We start from the raw sequence: 10,153 nt of genomic DNA, 5'->3' as shown, positions 1-10,153 counted from the left end.
GGCATTGCCGTACTCGGGAGAAATTGGGGCACAGATTTTGGGGTGCTTTGTCTCCTTCCTTCCTTGGAAAAATGAAAAATTTTGAGCCAGAACTGCATTTTTTGTGTAAAAAATTTAATTTTTCATTTTCACTGCCCAGTTGTACCACAATTGGTGAAACCCCTGGGGGTTTGAAATGTACACTATACCCCTAGATGAATTCCCTGAGGGGTGTACTTTGCAAAATGGGGTGACTTGTGGGGGGGTTCCACTGTATTGGTGCTTGGGGGGTCTTGCTAATGCGACATAGCACCCACCAACATTCCACCAGAATCTGAGCTGCAAAATCCAAAAATCACTCCTTCCCTTCTGAGTCCTGCCATGCACCCAAATGGTATTTTTTGGTCACATGTTAGGCATTGCCGTACTCGGGAGAAATTGGGGCACAGATTTTGGGGTGCTTTGTCTCCTTCCTTCCTTGGGAAAATGAAAAATTTTGAGCCAGAACTGCATTTTTTGTGTAAAAAATGTAATTTTTCATTTTCACTGCCCAGTTGTACCACAATTGGTGAAACCCCTGGGGGTTTGAAATGTACACTATACCCCTAGATGAATTCCCTGAGGGGTGTAGTTTGCAAAATGGGGTCACTTGTGGGGGGGTTCCACTGTATTGGTGCTTGGGGGGTCTTGCTAATGTGACATAGCACCCACCAACATTCCACCAGAATCTGAGCTGCAAAATCCAAAAATCACTCCTTCCCTTCTGAGTCCTGCCATGCACCCAAATGGAATTTTTTGGTCACATGTGAGGCATTGCCGTACTCGGGAGAAATTGGGGCACAGATTTTGGGGTGCTTTGTCTCCTTCATTCCTTGTGAAAATGAAAACTTTTGAGCCAGAACTGCATTTTTGTGTAAAAAATGTAATTTTTCATTTGCACAGCCCAGTTGTATCAAAATTGGTGAAACCCCTGGGGGTTTGAAATGTACACTATACCCCTAGATGAATTCCCTGAGGGGTGTACTTTGCAAAATGGGGTCACTTGTGGGGGGGTTCCACTGTATTGGTGCTTGGGGGGTCTTGCTAATGTGACATAGCACCCACCAACATTCCACCAGAATCTGAGCTGCAAAATCCAAAAATCACTCCTTCCCTTCTGAGTCCTGCCATGCACCCAAATGGTATTTTTTGGTCACATGTGAGGCATTGCCGTACTCGGGAGAAATTGGGGCACAGATTTTGGGGTGCTTTGTCTCCTTCATTCCTTGTGAAAATGAAAAATTTTGAGCCAGAACTGCATTTTTGTGTAAAAAATTTAATTTTTCATTTGCACAGCCCAGTTGTATCAAAATTGGTGAAACCCCTGGGGGTTTGAAATGTACACTATACCCCTAGATGAATTCCCTGAGGGGTGTAGTTTGCAAAATGGGGTCACTTGTGGGGGGGTTCCACTGTATTGGTGCTTGGGGGGTCTTGCTAATGCGACATAGCACCCACCAACATTCCACCAGAATCTGAGCTGCAAAATCCAAAAATCACTCCTTCCCTTCTGAGTCCTGCCATGCACCCAAATGGTATTTTTTGGTCACATGTGAGGCATTGCCGTACTCGGGAGAAATTGGGGCACAGATTTTGGGGTGCTTTTTCTCCTTCATACCTTCTGAAAATGAAAAATTTTGAGCCAGAACTGCATTTTTGTGTAAAAAAATGTAATTTTTCATTTTCACTGCCCAGTTGTATCAAAATTGGTGAAACCCCTGGGGGTTTGAAATGTACACTATACCCCTAGATGAATTCCCTGAGGGGTGTAGTTTGCAAAATTGGGTCACTTGTGGTGGGGTTCCACTGTATTGGTGCTTGGGGGGTCTTGCTAATGCGACATAGCACCCACCAACATTCCACCAGAATCTGAGCTGCAAAATCCAAAAATCACTCCTTCCCTTCTGAGTCCTGCCATGCACCCAAATGGTATTTTTTGGTCACATGTGAGGCATTGCCGTACTCGGGAGAAATTGGGGCACAGATTTTGGGGTGCTTTGTCTCCTTCATTCCTTGTGAAAATGAAAAATTTTGAGCCAGAACTGCATTTTTGTGTAAAAAATTTAATTTTTCATTTTCACTGCCCAGTTGTACCACAATTGGTGAAACCCCTGGGGGTTTGAAATGTACACTATACCCCTAGATGAATTCCATGAGGGGTGTAGTTTGCAAAATGGGGTCACTTGTGGGGGGGTTCCACTGTATTGGTGCTTGGGGGGTCTTGCTAATGTGACATAGCACCCACCAACATTCCACCAGAATCTGAGCTGCAAAATCCAAAAATCACTCCTTCCCTTCTGAGTCCTGCCATGCACCCAAATGGTATTTTTTGGTCACATGTGAGGCATTGCCGTACTCGGGAGAAATTGGGGCACAGATTTTGGGGTGCTTTGTCTCCTTCATTCCTTGTGAAAATGAAAAATTTTGAGCCAGAACTGCATTTTTGTGTAAAAAATGTAATTTTTCATTTGCACAGCCCAGTTGTATCAAAATTGGTGAAACCCCTGGGGGTTTGAAATGTACACTATACCCCTAGATGAATTCCCTGAGGGGTGTAGTTTGCAAAATGGGGTCACTTGTGGGGGGGTTCCACTGTATTGGTGCTTGGGGGGTCTTGCTAATGCGACATAGCACCCACCAACATTCCACCAGAATCTGAGCTGCAAAATCCAAAAATCACTCCTTCCCTTCTGAGTCCTGCCATGCACCCAAATGGTATTTTTTGGTCACATGTGAGGCATTGCCGTACTCGGGAGAAATTGGGGCACAGATTTTGGGGTGCTTTTTCTCCTTCATACCTTCTGAAAATGAAAAATTTTGAGCCAGAACTGCATTTTTGTGTAAAAAAAATGTAATTTTTCATTTTCACTGCCCAGTTGTATCAAAATTGGTGAAACCCCTGGGGGTTTGAAATGTACACTATACCCCTAGATGAATTCCCTGAGGGGTGTAGTTTGCAAAATTGGGTCACTTGTGGTGGGGTTCCACTGTATTGGTGCTTGGGGGGTCTTGCTAATGCGACATAGCACCCACCAACATTCCACCAGAATCTGAGCTGCAAAATCCAAAAATCACTCCTTCCCTTCTGAGTCCTGCCATGCACCCAAATGGTATTTTTTGGTCACATGTGAGGCATTGCCGTACTCGGGAGAAATTGGGGCACAGATTTTGGGGTGCTTTGTCTCCTTCATTCCTTGTGAAAATGAAAAATTTTGAGCCAGAACTGCATTTTTGTGTAAAAAATTTAATTTTTCATTTTCACTGCCCAGTTGTACCACAATTGGTGAAACCCCTGGGGGTTTGAAATGTACACTATACCCCTAGATGAATTCCATGAGGGGTGTAGTTTGCAAAATGGGGTCACTTGTGGGGGGGTTCCTAAATTTTAGCATCTTATGGTGCCTAGAAACCTACATGGTGCCTACAAAATAATCTCATAAAAAGGAGGCTCCAAAATCAAGTAGGTGCTCCTTCTATTATGAAGCCTGTGGTTTGGTCAACGTGCACACTAGGGCCACATATAGGATATTTATGAAAACAAAAGAATTGGGGGAATCAATTTTTAGTCACATTTCTCTAGTAAAATCTACTGTGTTCCTTAGAAAAATGTATTAAAATTGCAAATCTGCAAAAAAAATGAAATTTTGAAATTTCACCTACACTTTGTTTTAATTCCTGTGAAACACCTAAAGGGTTAACAAACTTCCAAAATGCTGTTTTGAATACTGTGAGGGGGTGCAGTTTTTGAAATGGCATCATTTATGGGGGTGTCTCACATACAAGTCCCTCAAAGTCACATCAGAACTGAACTGGTCCCTAAAAAAATCAGTGTTTGAAATTTTCTTGAAAATTTGAGAATTTGCTATTCATATTGTAAGCCTCCTAGTGTCCAAAAAAATTAAAAGGAAGTTGAAATAATGATGGAAACATAAAGTAGACATATGGTCTATGTTAGTTATTAACTATTTTGAGTGGTATGATTATTTGTCTCACAAGCAGAAAATTTGACATTTTGCAAATTGCTAAATTTTCCATTTTTTTACGACATTTTGGTATTTTTCACAAAAAAAAACACAGACTGTATCGACCCAAATTTTTTTTTTTAAATTGAGTGATTTTTTTATTGTACAAATTGTTAGAAAGCATAAAACATGTATAGTGTCAGTATAACATCCAAACATTATTTACAGATGGTTTGCAAGGCAGAGAAATACAAGATATAATAAAGCTTTTTCGTATATAACTTGGTGTAGTCTCTGTCAGTTCTTTGAGATCAGATATGTATCTGGGTACGCGTATGGATAAATCTATGCTTTATACATAGGAAACAGCACACATGTGGAAATTTTCATTTTAACAGTTTAACAAAAACTTAACTAGCTAACTTAACACTACACCCACCCCCCATCCCCCTACACAAAAAGAGAAAAGAAAGGAGAGAGAGAAAAAAAAAAAAAAAAAAAAAAAAGAACGACTGTGACAATAAAGGACTAAGTTCAGTTCGTGGTGCTGTCTGAGACGGAGGCATACAGCATTAGTGTTTTAGGAACGACCCTATTGTGATGGTGAGGCCCAGTCCAATAAGTAAATGCGGATGATCTACATGTATCGTGACATACAGAGGTAAGTACACTTGCAGATATACATATTAACATAGATATATATAAATATAGGCTCCCCCATAGCTGGAGTCAAGGATTAGGGATGTTGGGCCTGATATCGACGGCTGTGGCAAATCTAGAGGAGGTCCATCTGCTCCATTTGTTGTAGTAAGAAGTGAGTGAACCCCTGGCTTTGAAGGTGAATCTCTCATGCCCCGAAACCTCGTTCACGAGAGCCCTCCAGTTGTATATATTTGGGAATGTAGGGTCAAACCATTTCCTGGCAATGAGAACCTTGGCCAGAGTTGTTAAGCAAAGGACATATTTATAAATTGGAGGTGAGAGTGTTTCCTCTAGGTCAAGAGCAAACATACAGTATTTAGGAGCGATGGGAGGGACTGATGGTTCAGTAGTGATTATATCAATCCAAACAGCCTCCCAAAAGCTATACACCTGTGGACAGAGCCATAGCATGTGCCAGCAGTCTGCACCGGGTGAGGCACATCTGGGGCAGCTGTCGTCTGATCTGAGTCCCGCTCTGTGCATGGAAACTGGAGAGCGATAGGCTCTATGAAGAATATAGAAAGAGATCTGCTGGTATTTAAGACATGGGGTGGTGTACTTGACCGATTCCAGAATCTGACTCCACTGCTCTGCATCTAGGGTTCCAATGTTAGGCTCCCATTTACCCCTAAGGGAGTCCAGGCTATCAATATCTATCTGTCTGCTAAGATTATTATATATAGTAGATATCTGACCCTTTGTGTTTAGATTTTTTAATAGTATTTTAATCGGAGAGTCGGAAGTGGAGGGAGGGGAGTTAGGAAATTGAGCCCTGGCTGCGTGTCGGAGTTGTAGAAATCGATAGAAGCAGGGCCGGTGCAAGCTCCCCACCCGCCCCAGGCAAAAGCCCCCCCGCACCGCCCGTCGGGGGGGTGCGGACGGTAATGTTGTAGGGGGGGGCGGGGGTGCGATGCGGAGATGCGGCACGGGGGAGAAGGTTGCGGGGGGGCAGCGTTGATTAACGGGAGGGATGGGGGTCGGGGAGAGGGAGAATTGCAGACTCACCTGCTCTCCGCTCCCTGCTTTCTGGTACCTCTCTATGGTACCTCGGCGGCTCAGTACCGCCCTCCAGTGGCCGGCGCCCTAGGCAAATGCCTAGTCCTGCCTAGTGGTGGCGCCGGCCCTGGATAGAAGAGCCTGTTTGACAGCTGATGCTCCTCTGCCAGCTGCTGGAATGATTTAAGGGACCCAGCCAGGAACAGCTGGGAGACTGATGTAAGACCCACACTAAGCCAGAAGCCGTCCCTAGATAGCTGCCTAAACTCTGGGAATGTCTTATTGTACCATAGGGGGGTCTCCGAGTCCGTGCCCCTCCAGTTCCATAATTTATGGTATTGACGCCATACCAGCAGCGCCTGTCTGAAGAGAGGAGAGAGAGTAGGACTGAAAGGGAAAGAGAGAAGAAATTGCGTGGGGGGAAGGCGGGACCCCACACACTCGGCATAGGAGCACTCAAAGGTGGAACCGCAGCGTCCCAAGATCCAATCTGATAGATGCATCAGTTGGGCTGCTAGATAGTAGGCCTGGAGGTTGGGAAGACCCAGCCCCCCATCAACTCTGGGCTTGACCAGTGTCCTAAGGGCTATTCTAGGCGGCCTGCTCCCCCAAATAAAGGATGATATTAAGCTATTTATGGCCGTAAAGACATGCTTAGGGATGTATACTGGGGAGTGCTGGAGCAGATACAGGTACTTGGGAAGTATCGTCATTTTTATTAAGTTGACGCGGCCCATGACAATAAGAGGAAGTTTCTTCCACTGGCGAACCCGCCCCTTAAACTGAGTGGTAATGGTGTCTATGTTGAGTGGTACAAACTCCGTCACTTTAGGGGTTATCCATACTCCCAGGTATTTAAATTTGAGGACCCATTGCAGAGGGGAGGAGGGTATCAATTCACTCGGAATTACACCTGAAAGAGGCATAATGCTTGACTTACCCCAGTTTATGAGAAGGCCAGAGAATGAGAAGAATCTCTCAACAATTCGCAGGACCGCCTCAAGGGAAGCTCCGGCGTCATCAAGGAAAAGGAGAGTGTCGTCAGCATAAAGAGCGACGACATCCTCCCTATTACCTATAGAGACGCCGCGGACAGCCGGGGTGGTGCGGAGAACAATCGCCAAGGGCTCTATCGCCAGGGCAAATAGGGCAGGGGAGAGGGGGCACCCCTGTCTAGTCCCCCTGCCAAGTGGGAATGCATGGGTCACATAGCCGTTAACCGAAATACGGGCCATCGGGGAGTAGTATAGTAGCCTTATCCAGCTGATAAAATTAGGGCCAAAGGTAAAGGAGCGTAGGACCTCCCATAGGTAGCTCCATTCCACAGAGTCGAAGGCCTTGGCAGCGTCAAGCGACACTACCACTGCCCCCGACCCACAGTTTGTATCTCGCTGTAAATGACAGAAGAGTCGCCTGAGGTTACGGGTAGTGGAGCGGCCAGGCATAAAGCCTGACTGGTCCTCGTGTATAACGGAAGTGACCACTGCATTCAGTCTGGTAGCAAGGATTTTTGCTAGTATTTTAACATCGGTTGAGAGGAGCGAGATGGGACGGTACGAGTCCGGGAGGGAGGGGTCCTTTCCAGGCTTTGGAATTACAACTATAACTGCCTCTGACATGGAAGGGGGGAGGCCCCCAACCCTTCTGAGGTCAGTGTATAGCTGGAGTAAATAAGGGACAAAATAATCTTTATGCTTTTTATACACCTCAATCGGTATGCCATCACTACCGGGGGCTTTCTTGTTAGGGAAGGAGGCAATTGCGGTCTCAATCTCTACAATAGTGATATCTGCTTCCAAGAGGTCTACAGACTGTCGGGAGAGAGTGGGTATGTTTATCCTTGATAGATACTGCTCCAGTTGGCCAGAGGTGTAAGTCGCCCGGGACGTGTACAACGAAGAGTAGAATGATAAGAAGGTTTGAGCAATTTCAGGGGTGGTATGGTATTCCACTCCCCCAGAGTCGCATATCTTTTGGACAGAATTAGTTGATCTTTCGTCTCGGGCGAGATACGCCAAGTAGCCGCCTCCCGCATCTGACTGGGCATATCTAGCATGTGCAGAGAACAGGAGCCCACGCTTAGACTTGTCAAGTAGGTAGTCCGTCCAGAGCCTGCGCGCTCCATCCCATCTCACTCCATCCTCTTACAGACCCGAGCTCAGGTATGTGGCCTCGTGTTGAGAGCATGCAAGTTCTAATTTTGACTCCTCCTCCCTGCTGGCTTTTTTAATGTTAGCTATGCGTTTTATGAGGGAACCCCTGATAACAGTCTTGAACGTGTCGTGACGGATGTGGGGGTCCGTACATGACGCATTATGTTCCTGGAAATCTGACCACTCCCCTGTATCGACCCAAATTTACCACTAATTTGAAGTACAATGTGTCACGAGAAAACAATCTCGAAATCACTGGGATAAGTAAAAGCAAAAAAAAGTTATCCCCACTTAAGTGATACATGTCAGATTTGAAAAAAAAGGGCTCTGTCAGGAAGGCAAAAACTGGCTGTGTCAGGAAGGGGTTAATATTACATTATTTTACATACAGAGACGAAAGGCTAAATCTTGGGTAGCCAACTCCAGTCCTCAAGAGCTACCAACAGTTAACGTTTTCCAGATCTCCTCACAGAATCACAAGTGAAGTAATTCGCTCCACCTGTGGATCTTTTATAATGTGTCAGTCAGTAATGAGTGCACCTGTGCCCCAGGTAGGCGATCTAGAAAAAACGTGAACTATTGATAGCTCTCGAGGACTGGAGTTGGCTACCACTGGGCTAAATAAATAAAATTACACTAAATGTAAATTAACCCATTGATTCTTACCTTATCTGTATTCAATATTAAGTTACATATATGGTCCCCACTTACCCTGATAAGTTAACTCTCACCAAAACTGAAACGTTTAAGAGCAATAACAGAGTCACATTCAGTGGTAATAAATGAATTCCTTCTGTTATCTTTGCCAGGATACCCTGTTCTATTCCTTATCTACTGCATAACAGACTGAGGAGTCAGTCACCTTTATGAAGCACATGGCTTGTGCTTCAGTAATGAATAACCTGTACTTATAACGACCTGTTCCGAGAACATCAAAGAGAAATACACGTAACAGCATACCCAGTGGTTTGTAGCAAGTGAAGCATGCAGAAAAACAAAAAAAGATAAATACACCTATTCATCACCCACTTCATAAAAACAAATAGGCTTTGGTTCTCTTTCAATACAAAAGATGATGCTTTTACAAGTTCATACAGATTATGTGGACAGTTGCACGCCTTGTCCTCTTCTAAGAGTTTTCAAAGACACACACCTTAAAATTTAGAAATCAAATAATAAAAAAAATATGGATTATTTATATAAACCTGTAAAATTTAAGCAGGGTGAGAAATATTGAATTTAAAGGATGTTTTACCTTCTGCTATAAACAATTTACAGTGTAAATAAAACGGATTCTGGAATGGTTGAAATCCTTGTGGCTTATAAAAAATGAATGCTCCAGAAATGAAATGGAATTACATCTGCAGATAAAAGGAGGGGATGCAGTCAAAATCCCGACGGTCAAAATCCCGACGGTCATAATACCGACAGCAATTGACAGAAAGTCAAAATCCCGACATGGTCAAAATCCCGACATTTAAAATCCCGACATGGTCAAAATACCGACAAGGTCAAAATACCGACATTTAAAATCCCGACAAGTTCAAAATACCGACACATAGAATGTAGACAGGTGAAAAAGTCAACATGACTTTCGGGCGACAGGTCGCGAGGTCGACATGGGTTTTTCACTGTTTCTTGACCCGACATGTGCCGACAGGCGGTATTTCATGCCCTACCATCCACTAGGGCGTGGTGGGAGAATAAAATAGTGTGCCGAGCGTAGCGAGGCACCGTGCCCGAAGCATTGCGAGCGCAGCGAGCTATGCGAGGGGCTGCGGTTGACTTCCAACTGTGTCCATGTCGACTGTGTCGACATTCAGGTAAAAAAACTGTGAAAAGCCCATATCGACCTCGCGAGCTGTCGCCCAAAAGTCATGTTGACTTTTTCACCTGTCTACATTCTATGTGTCGGTATTTTGAACTTGTCAGGATTTTAAATGTCGGTATTTTGACCTTGTCGGTATTTTGACCATGTCGGGATTTTAAATGTCGGGATTTTGACCATGTCGGGATTTTGACTTTCTGTCAATTGCTGTCGGTATTATGACCGTCGGGATTTTGACCGTCGGGATTTCATACCGAATCCAAAAGGAGATATGTTGTTAATGGCCTATAGAACTGTTGGATGGTTGGGGATGTAATTCATTTAGAGCCAAGCTAAAGACTAGGTATGAGCTTGATGTTATATGGAACTTGATGTATCTGTTACACATTAGAGGAAAAGTATAAGTAAAGGTAACAGGTGTGGGTCAGTCAGAATAATATATCTATTGTTAGTGCACATTAGGGGAATAATGTGTTGACCATTCAGTTTATGAT

The sequence above is a fragment of the Crinia signifera genome, chromosome 1 (assembly GCF_055691185.1).
Source record: "Crinia signifera chromosome 1, ASM5569118v1, whole genome shotgun sequence".
Lineage (NCBI taxonomy): Eukaryota > Metazoa > Chordata > Amphibia > Anura > Myobatrachidae > Crinia > Crinia signifera.
Note: the sequence above shows the minus strand (reverse complement) of the source record.